The 19,674-nt window shown below is 33.4% G+C and overlaps 1 protein-coding gene across 2 annotated transcripts in view; it reads right to left on the minus strand.

Moving 5' to 3' along the window:
- The window catches only part of NCK2 (NCK adaptor protein 2), an 83,082-nt gene that overhangs the window by 56,083 nt on the left and 7,325 nt on the right, over positions 1-19,674 (minus strand). Inside the window, exon 1 of one of the 2 annotated variants that reach the window (XM_031958790.1) lies at positions 403-431. The exons of the other annotated variant lie outside the window; for it this stretch is intronic. The gene's annotated coding sequence lies outside the window, so the exon portion shown is untranslated. Of the gene's footprint in view, positions 1-402; positions 432-19,674 lie in introns of those variants that run through there. 2 annotated transcript variants of the gene reach the window in all.

Consider the following 19,674-nt stretch of genomic DNA (forward strand, 5'->3'; position numbering starts at 1 on the left):
TGAAAAACTCAATTTTACAAAGTAGTTCTTCAGTATAAGCAATCATCTCAATTTATGTTTCATAAAGTTTGATTTTGTGCTTAAAAAAAAAAAAAGCAAAGCATATTCATTACTCAGATAACAAACTACCTCAAATCTTGAGGACATATTCTACTTTTAAAGGCCCTTTTACATAGATTCTTTGATATATAACAATGAAAGCTGGGCAGGGCAAATTACTATCATTTTATAGGTTAAGACCCCAAAAGGTTGATTTTCCAGTTAGTCAGTTATTAAAATCTACTATCTAGAGGAAAAAGGTTTGAACAACCATAACCTAATTTGTGAAGTAGACTAGGTTGTAAGTCTTAAGAGTCAGGAAGACTCATTTTCCTGAGTTCAAATCTGATCTCAGACACTTACTAATTGTGTTTCTTGACTTCTTATTTGCTTCAGTTTGCTCTTCTGTTAATTGAGCTAAAGAAGGAAATGAAAAATGAATGGAAATTTAAAAATTGCTCCAAATAGTGTCAGGAAGAGTCAGACAGGATTTAAACAACTAAACAAATGGGTGAACTATGATGATTATGATAATATTACATCCTCTGCCTTAGGCATGGTCTCATCTAAGAACTTTTAGTTTACATGAAAATCTGAAAATACCATAGATTAGTGTGACAAACCAAGACATAACTAGTTTAGGTGAAAGGTTTGAATACCTCCATTTAATTCATTTCCCTTGGTCCTATTACCACTCTACAGTTTTATTTGCTTGAAACATAAAAGAGAAATTCATGTGGCTAAAAAAGGTCATCGACATCTTCCAAATGATTATTTAGCCCAAGTAGGCAGTACTGATTTTATGTGAACCATGAAATGTTAAAAATTAAATATAATTTTAATCTTCTCTGATTCTAATTTTGTCAGAAAAACTTGTGTTGACATCTCATTAATACAAATAGATTAATTTCCTGTTTCAGATTCAAATAATATTTGACAGTGGCAGAACATTTTCACTTATTTAACTTATTTTATTTTAACTCCTTTGCTCCTCTAGGCCATTGGTTCTTAAAATTTTTGATCTCAGAACGCTTTTAATCTTTTGAAAGTCATGAGAAGGGGAGCAGAGCCACACGGTTCTCTCTGACCTTCTCTACAACCTCACACAAATTATGAAATCCAGAGCGAATTTAGGGTTAGGGTTAGCTCTGGACCAGCAGAAGCCACAAATATTGGGAGTGCAACAAATTATCAGCAGAAGATAATTTCGAAGATCACCAGAAAAGGTCTGTTTCAATTGGAAGCAGGAGGGAGGCAGCCAGGGCAACCAGCTGAGTACAAACACCAGGGCAGAGGCCCCAGGGAGTGCTGACTCTGGGCGATGCTGACTCCCCAAAGCGGGGCAGACTCTCAGGGGCAGAGAATCTACAGGAGGAAACAGACCAGAAAAGGTCTATTTCAATTGGAAACGGGAGGGAAGCAGCCTAACACAAACAGCTGAGTACAAATACCAGCCCAGACAGCGCAGGGTCCTGGGGTGTTGCTGACTTCAGAGAGCAGTGCAGACTCAGAGTAGCAGAGAATCTACAAGCAATCTACAGGAATCTACAGCAGTGTTGTCACTCTGCGCTGGTTGCAAGTCAGTAAATAAGCAGAGAAGTTATAAAACTTCCAACACAAACACAAAAGGTAAATAGTGAACCCCTAAACGGCAGAATTTTACTGAACCTGGCCATGCCCACCCAGCACCTAGAGTGAATTAGTACTGACCCAGTGCAGCTGTAGCCACTTGGAAAACCTTCTCAGACCTAAAGGCAGACCTTATCTTTAAAAAAAAAAAAGAAAAAGAAAAAGGAAAAGAAAAGTAAAAGTAAAGAGGTCTCTGGATGACAGTTTTTTTATGGCGAAAAAGAAGAACAGATTTCAAACCCTGAGGAGAATAAAGGCAGATTGTCTCCAAATGAAGCCCTGAAAGGTGATATAACCTGGTCCTTATCATACAAGATTCTTTTACAAAAAATTTAAAAAGATCTTAAAAGAGAGTTAGAAGAAAAATGGGGAAAGGAAATGAAAAATTTGCAAGAAGGTTTGGAAAAGGCAACACAGAACTAGCTGAAGAAAATTCACTACAAAATAGACTGAGTGAAATGGAAAAAGCATGTAACTCATTAAAAGACAGAGTTGATAAAATGGGAAAAGAAAGCAACTCCCACAAAAATAGAATGTCAAACAGAAAAAGAAAATAACTCCTTAAAAAACAGAATTTGTGAAATGGAAAAAAAATCCCATAGAACAAAACAACTCATTTAAAAATTCAATTGGACAAATACAAAAATAAGAAGAAAAGAAGTAAAAAGAAGTAAATTAAGAAAATAATTCACTAAAAATCAGAATTGAACAAATGGAAATGAATGACTCCATGAGATAAGAATCAGTCAAGCAAAACCAAAAAAATGAAAAAATAGAAAAAAAAATGTAAAATACCTCACTGGGAAAACAACCAACCTGGAAAACATAGCTAGGAGAGACAATCTAAGGATTATTGGATTCCCTGAAATACAGGATGAAAAAAAGAGCCTAGACACTATCTTTTAGGAAATCATCAAACAGAACTGCCCAGGTATCACAGAATCAGAAGGTAAAATAATTACTGAAAGAATTAACTGAATACCTCCTGAAAGAGACCCCAAAATTAAAACTCCAAGGAATATCGTAGCTAAATTTGAGAACTATTGGACCAAGGAAAAAATATTACAAGTAGACAGAAAGAAAAATTCAAATACCGAGGAGCCACAATAAAGATTACTCAGGACCTAGCAGCTTCCACTTTAAAGGATCAAAGGGCCTGGAATCTGATATTCTGAAAGGTGAAGGAACTTGGAATGAAACCAAGAATAAATTACTGTGCTAAACTGAGCATTTTCTTTCAGGGAAGAAGATGGGCATTCAATGAAACTGGTGAGTTCCATTTATTTTTGATGAAAAGACCAGAGCTAAACAAAAAAATTTGACCTCCAAATATAGAACTCAAGAGAAGCATAAAAAAGTTAAAAAAAAAAAACTCTTGAGGACTGTATTTCTGGATACATTGAGAGTTCATGTATAATCTGATTTTACTGTTATAATATAAACAAGAAATTATAGAGATAGAAAGGGGATTGTATGTAACGGGGAAAAAAAAGGGAGAAGGGGGAGGTAAAATGAGGGAAATTACATCTCAGGAAGAGGCATAGAAAACATATTATAATTGAGGGAAAGAAAAGAGGGTAATGAATATTGTGTGAATCTTACTCTCAGAGATTTGGCCCAAAGAAATAATATTAGATAGATTTGGTTTCACCAAGAAACATCTCTTTATCTTATAGAAAAGTGGAAGGGGAAAGAGGAAAAGAGAAGGGTTAGGCTAAATATAAGGGAAAAGAGAAATAGTAGGGGAAAGGCATCTAAAAGGAGAGGACTGGACTGCTTGAGGCAAGTAGTGCTCATAAATAAAATACTGGGGAGAAGGAAAAGGGGGAAAGGAAAGAAAAAGTATAATTTGGGGTTAATAAGATGGTAGGAAATAGAGAATTAGTAGTTTTAACTATAAATGTGAATGGAATGAACTCTCCCATAAAACATAAGTAGATAGCAGATTGGATTAAAAGCCAGAATCCTATATGTTGTATCCTACAAGAAACACATTTAAAGCAGGGTGATACATACAGAGTAAAGGTAAAAGGCTGGAGCAGAATCTATTATGCTTCAAGTGAAGTCAAAAAAGCAGGGGTAGTCATCCTGATCTCAGATCAAGCAAAAGCAAAAATTGATCTAATTAAAAGAGATAAGGAAGGAAATTATATCTTGCTAAAAGGTACCAAAAATAATGAAGCAATATCCTACTAAATATATACTAAACAATATATACTAAATATATATGCACCAAGTGATAATGCATGGAAATACCTAAAGGAGAAGTTGAGAGCTACAAAAAGAAATAGACAGTAAAACTGTAATAGTGGGAGACCTCAACTTGCTCTGTCAGAATTAGATAAATCAAACCACAAAATAAATAGGAAAGAAGTTAAAGAGGTAAATAGAATACTAGAAAAACTAGATATGATAGATCTGTGAAGAAAACAGAATGAAGACTAAAAGGAGTACACTTTCCTCTTGCAGTTCATGGAACCTATACAAAAAATGACCATATATTAGGACATAAAGACCTCAAAATCAAGTGCAGAAAGGAAGAAATAGTAAATGCATTTTTTTTTCAGATGATGATGCAATAAAAATTACATTCAATAAAGGGCCAGGGAAAGTAGAACAAGAAGAAATTGTAAGCTAAATAATATCATCCTAAAGAATGAATGGGTGAAACAGCAAATCATAAACATAATAATTTCATCCAAGAGAATGATAATAATGAGCCAATATACCAAAATTTGTGGGATGCAGCTAAAGCAGTAATAAGGGCAAATTTTGTATTTCTAGATGCTTACTTGCATAAAATAGAGAAAGGGAAGATCAATAAATTAGGCTTGCAACTAAAAAAGCTAGAAAATGGAAAAATTAAAAAAAAACAAACAATCAAATGCCAAACTTGAAATTCTAAAAATAAAAGGAGAGATCAATAAAATTGAAACTATAAAACTATTGAATTAATAAATAAAATTAAGAGTTTGTTTTATGAGAAAAGCAACAAAATAGATAAACCTTTAGTTAATTTGATTAGAAAAAGGAAAGAGGAAAATCAAATTATTAGTCTCAAAAATGAAAAGGGAGAACTATCCACTAATGAAGAGGAAACTAGAGCAATTATCAGGAGTTATTTTGCCCAACTTTATGCCAATAAATTTGACAACCAAAAATATAGATTGCCCAGATTAACAGAAGAGGAAATAAATTACTTAAAAATAGTGCCATTTTAGAAAAAGAAATAGAACAAGCTATTAATCAACTCCCTAAGAAAAAATCCCCAGGACCAGATGGATTTATGTGTGAATTCTACAAAACATTTAAGGAATAATTAACTCCAATACTATATAATCTATTTGAAAAAATAGGGAATGAAAGACTCCTACCAAATTCCTTTTATGACACAGACATGATACTGATACCTAAACAAGATAGGACAATCTCCCTAATTAATACTGATGCAAAAATCTTAAATAAAATATTAGCAAAGAGACTGCAGAAAATCATCCCCAGGATAATACACTATAACCAAGTAGGATTTATACCAGGAATGCAGGGCTGGTTCAATATTAGGAAAACTATTAGCATAACTGCTGACTGTATTAATAACCAAATTAACAAAAACCATGAGTATCTCAATAGATGCAGAAAAAACATTTGATAAAATCCAATATCCATTCCTAATAAAAACACTAGAGAGTATAGGAATAAAAGGACTTTTCCTTAAAACAGTTAGCAGCATCTATTTAAAACCATCAGCAAGCATCATAAGTAATGGGGATAAACTGGAACTATTCCCAATAAGATCAGGGGTGAAACAAGGTTGCCCACTATCAACATTACTATTCAATATTGTATTAGAAACGCTAGTTTTGGCAATAAGAGAAGAAAAAGAGATTAAAGGAATTAAAGTAGGTAATGAGGAAACCAAATTATCACTCTTTCCAGATGATGTGATGGTATACTGAAAGAACCCTGAGATTCTACTAAAAAGCTATTAGAAATAATCCACAACTTTAGCAAAGTTGCAGGATACAAAGTAAATTCACGTAAGTCATCAACATTCTTATATATCACTAACAAAATCCAACAGCAAGAGATACAAAGAGAAATTCCATTTAAAATAACTGTTGATAATATAAAATATTTGGGAATTTAATCTGCCATGGGAAAGTGAGGAACTATATAAGCAAAACTACCAAACACTTTCCACACAAATAAAGTCACATCTAAGCAATTGGAAAAATATCAAATGTTTGTGGACAGGTTGAGTGAATAATAAAGATGACAATACTCCCTAATCTATTTATTCAGTGCTATACCAATCAAACTCCCAAGAAACTATTTTACTGAACTAGAAAATATAACAACAAAATTCACCTGGAAGAACAAACGGTCAAGAATTTCAAGGGAATTAATGAAAAAAAAATTGAATGAAGGCAGCCTAGCTGTACCAGATCTAAAACTATATTATAAAGCAGTAGTCATCAAAACTATTTGGTACTGGCTAAGAAATAGAGAAGTTGATCAGTGAAATAGGTTAGGTTCATAGGACAAAATAGTCAATGACTATAACAATCTAGTATTTGACAAACCTAAAGGCTCCACCTTTTGGCATAAGAATTTACTATTTGACAAAAACTGCTGGGAAAATCAGAAACTAGAATGGCAAAAAGTAGGCATCGACCCACACCTAACACCACATACCAAGACAAGGTCAAAATGGGTTCATGATCTAGACATAAAGAATGATATTATAAACAAATTAGAAGAACATAGGATACTTTATCTCTCAGATTTGTGGAGGAGGAAGGAATTTGTGACCAAAGAAGAACTAGAGATCATTAAATAGGTAATTTTGACTATATTAAGTTAAAAAGGTTTTGTACAAATAAAACAAATGCAGACAAGTTTAGAAGGGAAGCAATAAACTAGGAAAAGTTTTACATCCAAAGGATCTGATACAGGCCTCGTTTTTGAAATATATAGATAAGTGACTCAAATTTATAATAGTTCAAGTCATTCTCCAATTGATAAATGGTCAAAGGAGATGAACAGACAATTTTCAGATAAAGAAAATGAAACTATTTGGAGTTACATGAAAAGATGCTCCAAATCACTATTGATCAGAGAAATGTAAATTAAGAAAACTCTGAAATACCACTACACATCTGTCAGGTTGGCTAAGATGACAGGAAAAGATAATGATGAATGTTGGAAGGGATGTAGGAAACTGGGACACTGATACATTGTTGGTGGAGAGCAGTTTGGAACTATGTTCAAAAGTTATCAAACTGTGCATACCCTTTGATCCAACAGTGTTTCTACTGGGATTATATCCTAAAGAGATCCTAAAAAATGGGTAAAGAACCCACATGGGCAAAAGTGTTTGTGGCAGCCCTCTTTGTTGTGGCAAGAAACTGGAAACTAAGTGGATGCTCATCAATTGGAGAATGGCTGAATAAATTATGGTATATGAATGCTATGATATATTACTGTTCTGTAACAAAGACCAGCAGGATGATTTTGGAGAGGCCTAGAGACATATACATGAATTGATGCTAATTGAAATGAGCAGAAGCAGGAGATTATTATACACAGCAACAAGAAGACTATACAAGGATCAGTTCTGACGGACGTGGCTCTCTTCAACACTGAGATGATTCAAACCAGTTCCACTTGTGCAATTATCTTGATCATCCAAGAGCCATCTGCACCCGGAGAGAGAACCATGGGAACTGAATGTAGAACACAACATAGCATTCTCACTTTCCCTGTTGTTATTTGCTTGCACTTTGCTTCATTCTTTATCTAATTTTTCTTGTGCAACAAGATAACTATATAAATATGTATACGTATAGTGGATCTAACATGTATTTCAAAATATTTAACATGTATTAGACTACTAGCCAGCTAGGGGTAGGGATGGGGGTAAAGAAGGGAAAATTTGGATTGGACAATACTCTATAAGCATATCCTTGGAAAATGGCCCTTCCCACTATTCTGTGCTGGATCAATAATTGGTGTATACAGAGAATTGTAGGAGGGACTAGGGAGTGGATTAAGACTAACCAAGGTCACTTCTGGGCGGGAGACGAAGAGGAGAGGTCATGGAGATCCCACATCCATCCAATTCACTCCTACCTCTAAAGATCAAGAATAAAGACCAAGGATTTTTGCTTATCCTGACTCCGGCTGATTCTAAGATATCCAGGGTGCTAACTCGGTTTTCACAGCTTTCTACAAAAACAGATTATAGTAAAAATGCTAGTGGATCATCTGTTACATCTGTTTGTTGTTCTCAGTTTCATCCAAAACTCTTCTAGTGAAAACTTAGTCTAAATACTTCAAAGATATGTTTGAACTCTACCTGTGTTTTTTGCCACGTTTTGAAGCAATACTATTTGTAATCTCCCATCATCCTTCTTTATGTTTCCCAAATGAGCTTAGGTGCTAAACTAGGGTTGTCGCTTGTCCTGTCTTTTCACTTAGGTAAGAGATTAAATGACTGAAGTAACTTCTGGCCTCTTTTGTTCTCCTTATACTGGTCAATTTTGTAAGAGCTGACCTTTTCTAAAAAAGGGTTTTACATGACTAATCTATGGAAAAATATTTTGCATATTTTCACATATATAACATATCAAATTGCTTACCAGCTTACGATGGGGGGAAGGAAAAAAAATTTGGAACTCAAAAAATTTTTTTTAAATGCATGCTAAAAAGGATTATAATAATCATCATTTTTATTTTCCATTTTTCAAAATCAGAGACTTGTTTAAACAATCAGCAACACAATGATCATTCCAGATGATTTATGATAAAACATGCTTCCCATTTCCTGAAAGATTAACAGCATTTAAGATAACAGATTTAAGAGAGAGACTGAAATATATCTTTTTTAGATAGTCAACTATGCTTATTTGCTACAAAGGTTTTGGTTTGTTTTCTTTTTCTTTGAATATAGGGAAAGGTTTTCAAAAGAACTGAAAAAAGAAATTAAAGAAATAAACATCAAGTTAGAGTTGCAGTAACCACAAATTACCTGCTGATCTTTAATCCTTTAAAAAAATTTAGTTTGTTCTTTGCATTAATTAGTCAACTGTAAAAAGACAACTGATTCTAAAAGGATTACTGCTTTAATCAGTTAATTTGTCTACTAATATACAATTTCTGTTTACAATGCACAATATTCCAATTTCCAAAACCTTTTGAGTTCCTTCTTTAAAAAATTATTAATCACATAAATGCCTGAAAATACAGGCATCTGACCTCTCATTTTTTGATCCTAATTTGTTATTTTCAAAAAGATTTTCCATTCTCCTTTATGACTACTTTTCCAAGGAAGTTACTGATTATTAAAGTACAGTGACTTAATTTAAAAGGCTTTCCTCAGTTCTTCATAGAATTTCCGAAACTCTTTTTCATCTTGGACAATGGTTACTGAAAGACAATCTAAAATTATAATTAAATGCAAATACTAAAACTGAGACTTGGAGAAGTTAAATGACCTCCCCATGATCATACAATAACTGGTGGTGATAGAGTAAATGAGACACTAATAAAAAGACTCCAGGTTCTTGATAACTGGGTAGGTCATAGGGAGAGGGTCTGAATTACTATAAACAACGGGAAAAGAAGCTACTCCCAGAGGTAAGCAGTGACAGGATTATCTAGTCCTTACTTGATTCTTGGTTAGACCCTTTTCTGTAGTAGGTCCTTACTGAATTCCTTGCATTGAAAAAATTAGCCACAGTTATTGTATCCAATCAGAAGGCCAAGTTATTATAACAACCCCCAAGTTTTTTCCTATAAAAGAAACTACTGTTATCCCACTGCTTCCTAACTCCATTTAGAGTTAGTCTGTTTACTAAGTGTCACAATGGATAACTCCTTTAGGAATTTAGCCCATCTTATGATACTGCGGTTTCATTAGGAACTGCCTCCCTTATGGCAGTAAATTTTCTAGGAACTTGTCCTGTTTTATGGCATCTTCCTGTTTGTTAATAGTGAATTCTACTAGGGAACTTAGCCTAAGTTTTCCCCCTTGTTAATCACTTCCAAAAGGTATTTGGAACTTAACCCACCAGTCAATGGTGTAATAATAAAATCTTTGCCTCTTGATTTAGAGATGGTCTATGCCTACAAATTCTTTTGAGACACCTTGTAATGGGCTGAAGCTCAAGTTGATGCACTGAGGTCCCAAGCACGTGAGACTAACTAGTAACTGGACCATACTCTATTAATATATATGCTTGGAGAAAGAATGGCCCCCGCCCACTCTTTGTGCAAGTCCTGATGTGTTGTATAGGAAATAAAGATTTTGGTGAGTGAAGGCAGAGGGGCGGAGAGAGGAGGGGAAAGAGACTGCTGACTGGCTTCTTGACGCAGCTGCACACACTGCTATCAGGATCCCCCCTTTCACCTCCGATCCTTCTTCACCTCTACTGAGAATAAAGATTGAAGATTTTCCTTTAACCTGAATTCCTGACTCCGGCTGATTTTAAAATACACGATCATCACATTTGGCGCCTAAGTGTGACACTGGCCCAAAAGCCCAACATTTTCAGTGGAACAGAAATTCAAAGCTTTTTCTTCTGATTGTAAGGGGTGAGATACCCTATCACCACACAGAATATTTGTCTAGGATTATGGACAAAGTGACAATTTTTTTAAAATTTAAGGTGCTTTAAGATCCTTTTTCTGGTTTATATCAACACACAATTACTAATAAAACAATAGATTTAATTTAATATGCTACAAAAGAACAGAGTTCCACAACATCTGAGTCAATAAATCATGTTATCTTTCTTTGATAAAATTCATAAATAAATCAAAATAGATTATGGCCACTATGTCTTGTCCAATTTTTGCCCGTTCCTTAATACCTGGTAACAGAATCTATTCAGAAGAATTGGGTAAGAATACCAACAAAAATAATATATATCAAGGATTAGGCTGGCCTTTTAAAATGTTTTTAAAAATTTGCTGATAAAGTTCATGCAAGTGAAAAAGGTTGGTATAAATCACTTAAGGGTTTTTTAAGCTTTCTTATATAGATGAAATATTTTCTTTGTTTGGATTAAGATTCTTAATCTCCTTTTATGTGTCATATCCCTTTGACAGTCGGATAAAGCTGATGAACCACTTCTCAGAATAATGTTTTCAAATGCAAAAAATAAAAATACATAGGATTACAGAGAATACCCGAGATATATTGGAATTTTTTTTCAAAAATATCAATTGAAAATATTTATTAAAAAATTCACAAATCCTAGATTTGAAAAGTCCTGCTTAAGCTTATTTTTTTCCCCTCAATAGAGAGATAACGAAGTAAACTATATGTATTTTAAGTTTTTCATCTTTCCCTGAAGAAAATGAGTTATGTATTTTTATTATTCATATTTCACACTTTAAGTACAAATTTTAAGGGTCTTAAAACCTACAGTTTAAAATACTACAATAAAAGCAGGATCTGATTTGAATACATAATAAGTTTAATACAAAGCTTGTTGGGCAAAATGGTGAGAATAAATGTCATTTCAATTAATTTAGCTTTTTTGTTTGATCCTATTGAATTATTTGTTATTGTATTTCAGGTAAATAGATACAATTTTCTCAGCTACTTACATGGGTAAATTAAAAGGCACAGTGTTCATTCTATCTTAGTAATTTTTAAAAATAGCTGTTTTATCAAATCTATCACTCAGCAGAAATGAAAGCAGGGAAAATTATTTCAACCATATGTTATATAATTTTCTTTCTCAGATCATTTGACTGAAATCTGCTTTCATCTTAGATACTTAAAATGGAACTACTGGAGAAATAGCTACTAGAAATTAAACTTTTTAGTAATTCTATTTAGTGATCAATCTGCAATTACTTATTTTTATTTTGGGAAAAGGATCTGATAAAGCCTTCATATTAATGGTCAGGAATATTGTGCCACTCTAAAAAAGAGAATCCTTTTTGGGAGTCAGTAGTAAAGAATACTGAGGTAGAGTCTGAGAAAGTAGGTTCTGATCCCAATGCCACTACTCCTACTACTATCTATATATCAATAGCTTTAGACACAACTTTTTCAATAGTAGAATATGGACAATATCCCCAATGTTGCCTCTAGCATATAAGTGCTATGACTATAAAATCACAACGTCTCTCAAAATTTCCTGTTATTCTAATGCAGCAGCTCTCAAACTTTTTGGTCTCAGAATTCCTTTACCTTCATCAAAATTGAGGAATGTATAAAGAACTTTTGTTTCTATATGTATATTTATAGACGTTAGAAACCAGCATTAATGAATTCAATAAAAACAACAATAATTAACAACAACAAATCTGTTGCATATTAATAATACAATTTTTTGTTAAAAAATAGTTTAACAAAACAAAGAAATTAAAGAGAAAAGCATAGTTTCACATATTTTTGCAAATCTTTTCAATGTCTAACTTAATAGAAGACAGCTGGATTCTTATATCTGCTTCTGAATTCAATCCTGTGTGATATGTTATTTTGGTTTAAATATATGAGAAAAATTATGCCTCATATAGATATATTAGCTGGAAAAGGAAGAGGCGACATTTTAGTAGACAATAACAAATTAGCATTTATGATATAAATATTTTTATAAACTTTGTATTCCAAATTTTTCTTCTGTCTCACTTCCCTCACCCCCAAGACAGCAAGCAATCTGATATAGGTTAAATATGTGCATATGATATAAAAAGTTTTGACCTCCCAGCCCCCTGAGTCTTAGGGATTCCCAGCGATCTGAGAACCAACATTCTAAGAATTGATACTCTAAAGTATAGCACAAGTATCAGGTATTATCGTCCTAAGAATTTTTGGGAAAAAACTTAAGCAACTTCTAGGCCAACTCTCATAATAAGTTAACTCACCAAAGAAATATAATCATAAACATACCAAATTCATCAAATAACTCTTATGTGCAAATCATACAACAGTTCAAATTAGACAAAGCTGAAGTGCAGCAAATACAAACTACTAATGCTTAGGTCAATTAACATCCTTTATAGTAAGTCATTATATAATAACTAAAACCAAAATATTCTTGGATTAGTTCAAAAGATGTCACCTAATCTGGTTAGAGTCTAGAGAGGGTCGTTTTATAGATTTATTAACTTGTATTTCCACTGTCCAATTACTGAATCATCACTTCTTGGTCACCCAAGGTGCCAACTTCCACTCATTCTCATTCACCTGACATTAATATTGCAAATAATAATTATTCTCATATACTGCATCAACAACTTAATAAATCTATTCTATATAATGTGCTTTGCAAACTATAAATAATTCCAGCTGAATTATATTACCAAATTTTAATTTCTGCCATATTAGAATAAGTCCAGCTGAATTACATTGCCAACTTATCTCCAAATCTTAGAATGTCTAACTTCCCTCAAAGAAAAGTCACCTACTAAAGAGACCTATCCTAATTCCCCAACTTGGAAATAGTTTATACACTTACATGTGGTCATGAAGTCTGCCTCTGTACTGAGGACAGAGCAGTTAAATGATACTGTGTATTGAGTGTTGATCCTTGGAAAAGGGAAAATCCATCTTCCTGAATTCAAATTCAGCCTCAGACAGTTACAAGTTGTGTGGTAGGATCCTGGACAAGTCTCCTGACCCTGTTTTCCTCAATTACCTCATCTATAAAATGAGTCAAGGAATGAAATGACAAATCATAGTAGTATTTTTGTAAGGAAAACCCTAAATGGGATTACAAAGAATCAGACACAATTGAAAATAACTGAAAAATATCTTGAGGACAGAATCTTTTACATTTGTCTGCATCTCCAGTGTCTAGAACTCTGCAGATAATTATTTATTGCATCGAATATGATACTATTGAAAGGATAAATTCCCACTTACTAACTGTGCAACTGTGAGTAAATAACAAACACAAATCTCAGTTTCTTCATCAGCAAAAGGAAAGGACTGAACCAGATATTAAGAGTTGTATTAAGGCCTTTTACTACCTCTAACTACCCTGATTTTTATGCCCTGATAAAAACTGAAATCAAGCTGTTTGCAGAGTTAAGCTAAGTAAATATCCAGAAGCTAAATAATGATGCTATAACATAACTTTGGTAAAAAAGGAATTATGTTTCATTAGCCATTTAAATATGAGGCCATAAATGACTTCTTAATACATGACAGATTGTAGTACTTTGTGGATAAAGGACATTTATCATTTATTTTTGTATTTTGAGTAGCAGACACAATCTATTGCATGTAAGTAGTAGTTAATATTCACAGAATGAATGAACAACTTCAGTCGTCCAATGGCTGAAGAGTGATGTAGGCACCACCAGTATAAATCTAGTTGGCTGGCAAAAGATATCTAATTAGTATTATTATTTCTGGGGGTTTATTCAACTTTGCAGGGGGGCACCATTGGGGCAGAAGTTAGCAAAGTATGGGTTCAAGTCTTGCCTCTAACTATGTGACCACAGACAAGTCACAGTGTGCCAGATAGCACTAAGATTTTAAGTTGTAGGCCAGCTACAAATGTGCATTAATGAAGGAAGTTCCCTAACCAGGAGTTCTCCACACTGATCAAACCAATGATGCAGACATTAACCCTCAATTAAACTGATGTTTGTTTTCAATAAAATATATAAGGACAGGTACAGGAGTCATGATACAACACAACAAATAATAACTAACATTTAGATAGCACTTACTATGTGCCAGGAACTATGCTTAAGTGCTTTGCAATACTTATCTCATTTGATCTTCACAATAACCCTGGAAAGTGGGTACTATTATTACCCATTTTATAGATAAGCAAACAGAGGCAGGCAGAGGTTAGTTAAGTAGACCAGAGTCACATAACTTGTAAGTATTTGAGGTCAAACTGGAATAAGTCAGAATCAGGATTTTAAGTGAAGTCTCCCTGGCATTTAGATCAGCCTTCTATCCACCATCATACACTGCTCCTACTGACATATCCATTATTATAAATAATTTCAAAATATTTTCTAAACTTATTAATATGTAAAGAACTTCTTATGTTATAATGAGCAAGTGAATTATAACAGAGTCAATAATGGATCCTCTATTCTTCAAGGTATTCAAGATTCACAGTAAAATAGAAAAACTTTTATAATAGATAAGCAAAAAAACCCAAAAAAAACAAAAAACCAAAAAAAAAAAAAAAACCCAACTTGTTCATATCAGCCTAGTCTTTCAAAGAATTTTCTAAAATCCTTAGTGCTGTAGAAATTCTGCCAGACAACCAAATTTTCATTAAGTGTGTCCATATGGATCATCACCCCCACCCCTGAGCCATCTGCAGTATTTTCTACAGCTCTCTATCATTAATTGAGAAGTATATAAACATCTGTCCACAGTCAACACTGAGAATGTCTATATATAGATTTTTGGAGAAAATATTCCTTCTAATGAAGACAGTAAGAGAAAATAAGGCTGTTTTATTGAATGCTACATCTTTGTTTTCATAGGCTTAAAAGTTACCAGGCTTATACTTTTTATTTTCGTGTAGAATCTAACTTGGTTAGATTTTACATGGTTCTTCTGGTTCTTCTTGTACTACAAGTTCTTCTATATGTTCTTCCGGTCTAACTACAGAACACAGAATATTGTTCTCTTAGTCAAGAATGCTCTTCACACAAAAATAAGTGCTTTAGGATAGACAATGGCAATTCTATAATTTTAATATTCTTCAGGGTCTCCCAAATTTCACACTCCAAAAAAATGATCTTATTTACTATTTACCATTTTTTGAAAAGAGTTGAACATGTAAAATTCATTAATTATTCTTTTATTTTAGAAAATTTCTACTAATACTCATATTCTCAGTTTTCCCTCTAGTCTTAGGGGAAAGCCAACCTTCCCTCGGACTTTCCATTATGTTCAAATCTGTCTAGCACCTTGCTTCTTCAATTATTCTCCTTTCTATCTTCTTCCTTCTTTTCCTTTTAACAGGTTTTTTTTTCTGGTATTTACAATTATGCACAGGTTTTTCCTATGTAAAAGAGGAAGTTTCCCATGCCATTTCAAATAAACTGTGGTTATAGTGGTGAAGTTTTAAATGTATAAACATTGTGGTAGAGGATGCTATGATCTCTTCGTGACTGGGTCAGAAAGGGAACAGAAGTGACTGACTACTGCATCTGAGAGCTTTAAATAGCTGGAAGGAATTTCAACAGAGATATGTGGAGCAGTCATTCAGTAGGCTGATCAAGTAATAGAGAATTCCAGATTCCCAGGATCAGGAACTTCTTAAGGACACAAGTCCTTTTTGTCTGGTACCAGAAGACAGCAGAGAGAGTGAGGGGAGTGAGACATGATGAATTACTACATTCTCCTCTTCTTAACAAGATCATGTTATTTTACTGGAGAGTCTGGTCAAAGTGAAAGTTAGGACAAGGTTTAGCAGACAAACAGGATAGAAGGATTGGAAAGATAGCCACCCCAGGGAAAATGCAGCTTCAAGAAGCCTGAGGGGGTGCAGTAAATAGAACACAGGACCTGGAGCCAGGAAAACTTAGGTTCAAATTGGCCTTAGATACATTTCTGAATACAGATGTTTTCTCTTTTATAAAGGAGATAAAATATCACCGATGTTGCTAAGATAAAATGACATTTTAAAAGCACTATGTAAACCTGAAAGTACAATAAAATGCTATTATCATCTTTGCAATCATCATTTCTATTACAGAAAGTGATCTCATACCAAAAATATATCCTAACTGTAGACTTTGCAGAGGCATAAACCTTATTATTTTTATCATGATGAGAAGGAGGAAGAGCAGAAAGGAGAGGAAGGAAGAGGAAGATGGGTTGCCTTTTCTAACCTCCCCTCCCTATCAAAAAACCTACAAAGGTACAGACATTATCATTACTATTGAAAATGGTCTCATGTCAAAAAAGACATCCTGGTCCTCTTTAGGAGACCAAAACATTATTTTTACCAAGTGGCTTCTTCACCAAAAAAGGAACTTCTCCTACCCTTAATTCTTTTTGTTTTTATAAGAAATGATTCTCTAGAAATAATAATTAGATGAAACAACCTCCATATATTTAAATATGGTGGTTTTTTAGTTTCAGAAAATCCATTCTGTAATTTTATTAAGAAAATAATAATAGTAACAACTAACTTCATACAACATTTTAAAGGTTGTGCATGCATGCATGCATATGTGTGCACGTACACACACGTACACACACACACACCCCTACCTGTCAGAAATGAATCTATACCTAAGAACTACAGTTTGGTGGTTTTGGTTTTTTTTCCCCTAATTGAATGATTTAAAGTCATTACAAAGGCAGGTTCTCATACTCAGAACTTCAAACAGCTTTAAAAAAAAAGTACTCATTTTGTATACTGAGATATTACACGAGTGAAGGTAGGAAGGGAAACTTATTAATGTAATATCAACAATTTCCACCTCAGCAAACATTTAACTATGAAAACAATTTTCTAATCCTAATTTCTTCTTATACCACTTTCAGATGACTATTATATACTAGAATTACTGTACTACGTCTGACTCATATCTTATTATCTATTCAAATTCCATGAATGGGATTCAGTGATTCAATGATTTTCTTGCTGCAGACCCCTCTCTCTCTCTCTCTCTCTCTCTCTCTCTCTCTCACTCTCTCTCTCTCACTCACACACACACACACACACACTCCCTACTTTTCCTCTTCGCCCTTTCTCCCCCTCTCCTTCCTTTCCTCCCTCCCTCTATTTCTTTTCTCTCTTTCCTTCTCTCCCCTCTCTATTTTCTCCTTTCCTCCATTCCTCCTTCCCTCCCTGCCTCTCACAATAAACTGGAGGGGGAAACTATACATTGAGAAGGTCACGAAGAATATTTATCTTTAATTAACATTTAATGGCAACATGTCTTATTTTAGAAAAATGTTTTTTTCTGTTCAGTTTTAATATTGTCTCATAAATTCTTATCTGTTTTAGAGTAAGCTTGCTCATATAAAGTACTTTTATACTAACCAAGAGAAGTTTCCTATTTATATTTTATCAATTATTCATTTAGTATATGTTCAAGGAAGTGTATAAGCATAATTTATTATCTGGGGGAAAATATAGGAATATTGTTTGTTTCTTCAGCTTTCCAAGAATCCATTAAATAAGAAAAAGAAAAATGCTTCCTTCTCTTTTGGGGGAAATGATTCTCTCACTATATATAAATAGAAAATTTAAAATTTAATCTAATCAATAAACGTTTAGAAAATGTCAATTCCTAATAAAAGCGCTGTGGTTGATATTATAGGGGACAGTAAGAATAGAAATATTTTCTGTCTCTCAAAAGCAACTGTTCATACCCTACCTTTAAAAAAAGCAAAACTTAAAAAAACATATGAGTTTATCCCTTTTTTTTCAGTAAGATATTTTGTCAACTAAACTACATTTCATTATTTAACTGAAATTGCTAGTGCATACTTTAGCTAGAATAGAATAGTGAGAATAATAGAATAGTGAAATCAATAAATTAAAGAAGATCGTTATTAGTGTTCTTTCTATATTTCTTTGCTATTTAATTTTAATGAAAAATCTTTGAAAATAACTTGGATCAAATGGCATTTGACTTACACTTTTTGGGAGAAGAACAGTAAGATGTATTTTACTTTGCAGCAGGATCACACAGCTAGTAATGTCTGAGGCTGACTCTGAATTCATAATAGTCTTTAATTTTCCAAGTCCAGTGCTTTATCCACACTGTACCAGTTAACTATCCTGCAAAATACCTCCCTCACTGATCTTTTCTCCTTTCCCTAAGCCAAACCAGAAAACATCTGGATTGGGCTGGGGGTAAGGAACTAAGACTACCACCACTATGGGATACCACCACTTCGTGCCCAGCTCAGAATGCTCTAGCATTACTAGATTGCTCTAGCAAAGTTAAGATGTACCATTCCTTCTAATGAGACTGAAAGATCCAGAGGCCTTAGGATTTGCCCTGCCCCTACACTCTTCAATTCCTCAACAATATTACAGACCTAGTTAGGTAGCCTAAGGACCTCTGAGTCTTACAATCTGACCTATCATTGCACTCTGCATTTTGAGACTTAGCTGGCCTAGTTGTTTTATGTGATGTCTCACCGAATTACAATGTGAATTCCTTGACAGAAGGGATTATTTTGCTTTTTTTCTATTTGTACCCCCATACTTATAACAGTACTTAGCACATATTAACTTAGTATTTAATAAAGGCTTATAATTTACTTATTCATTAATTTATTATTTTCTACTTCCAATATACATTATTCTCAATATAGTTCACAATATCATTAGAAGGTATGCTTACTATCTTACTAAAATTTAGGTAAATTATATCTAATGTAAATCTGTTTACCAGTCTCTGCCAATCATATCCAAAAAGAAAAAACAAAAGTGGTCTTAGTCTAACATGGCCAATTTTTAAAAATCTTATATTTATTAATATCTTTAATCTTGTATTATAGTCATCTAAATATCTGTGTCCTTTTCTAACTTGTGAAGTACATATAATGACAAAAAAGGAGTTCAACAAAACCAATGGCATGGTTTACCTGTTTTTCTATAGTTCTTCCAATATTATTACCATCTTCGAGTAATTTCTAAATTCTTGAAAAAGACATGATGGCCCCTTATTATCACTTCTATCTGTTCACCAATAATTCCTTTAATATCACATTCTAGAATTTTTCTAGAAATCAAAATAAAGTTCACTGGACTCCACTTGGAGCTTCAATAATTTGTTTAGTAACCATGTATGCTATCCAATAATAAAAGGCTGCTCTTGTTTCACTATAAAGTGCAACAGCAAAGATTTTAAACAACTATGTTTCTTATCCCATCCTTTTCCCATGCTAAGTCACCATATATTTTTCTCAGATTTATGAATTAATTTCTCTAAGATTCCTGAGAGTTAAGGTAAAAGGGGGGTACAAATTAGGCATTTCATTTAGCTTCTCTGCGGTTCAATTTCACCTCTAAAATAGGAATGCTATCCACCTTA

The sequence above is a fragment of the Sarcophilus harrisii genome, chromosome 3 (assembly GCF_902635505.1).
Source record: "Sarcophilus harrisii chromosome 3, mSarHar1.11, whole genome shotgun sequence".
Classification (NCBI taxonomy): Eukaryota; Metazoa; Chordata; class Mammalia; order Dasyuromorphia; family Dasyuridae; genus Sarcophilus; species Sarcophilus harrisii.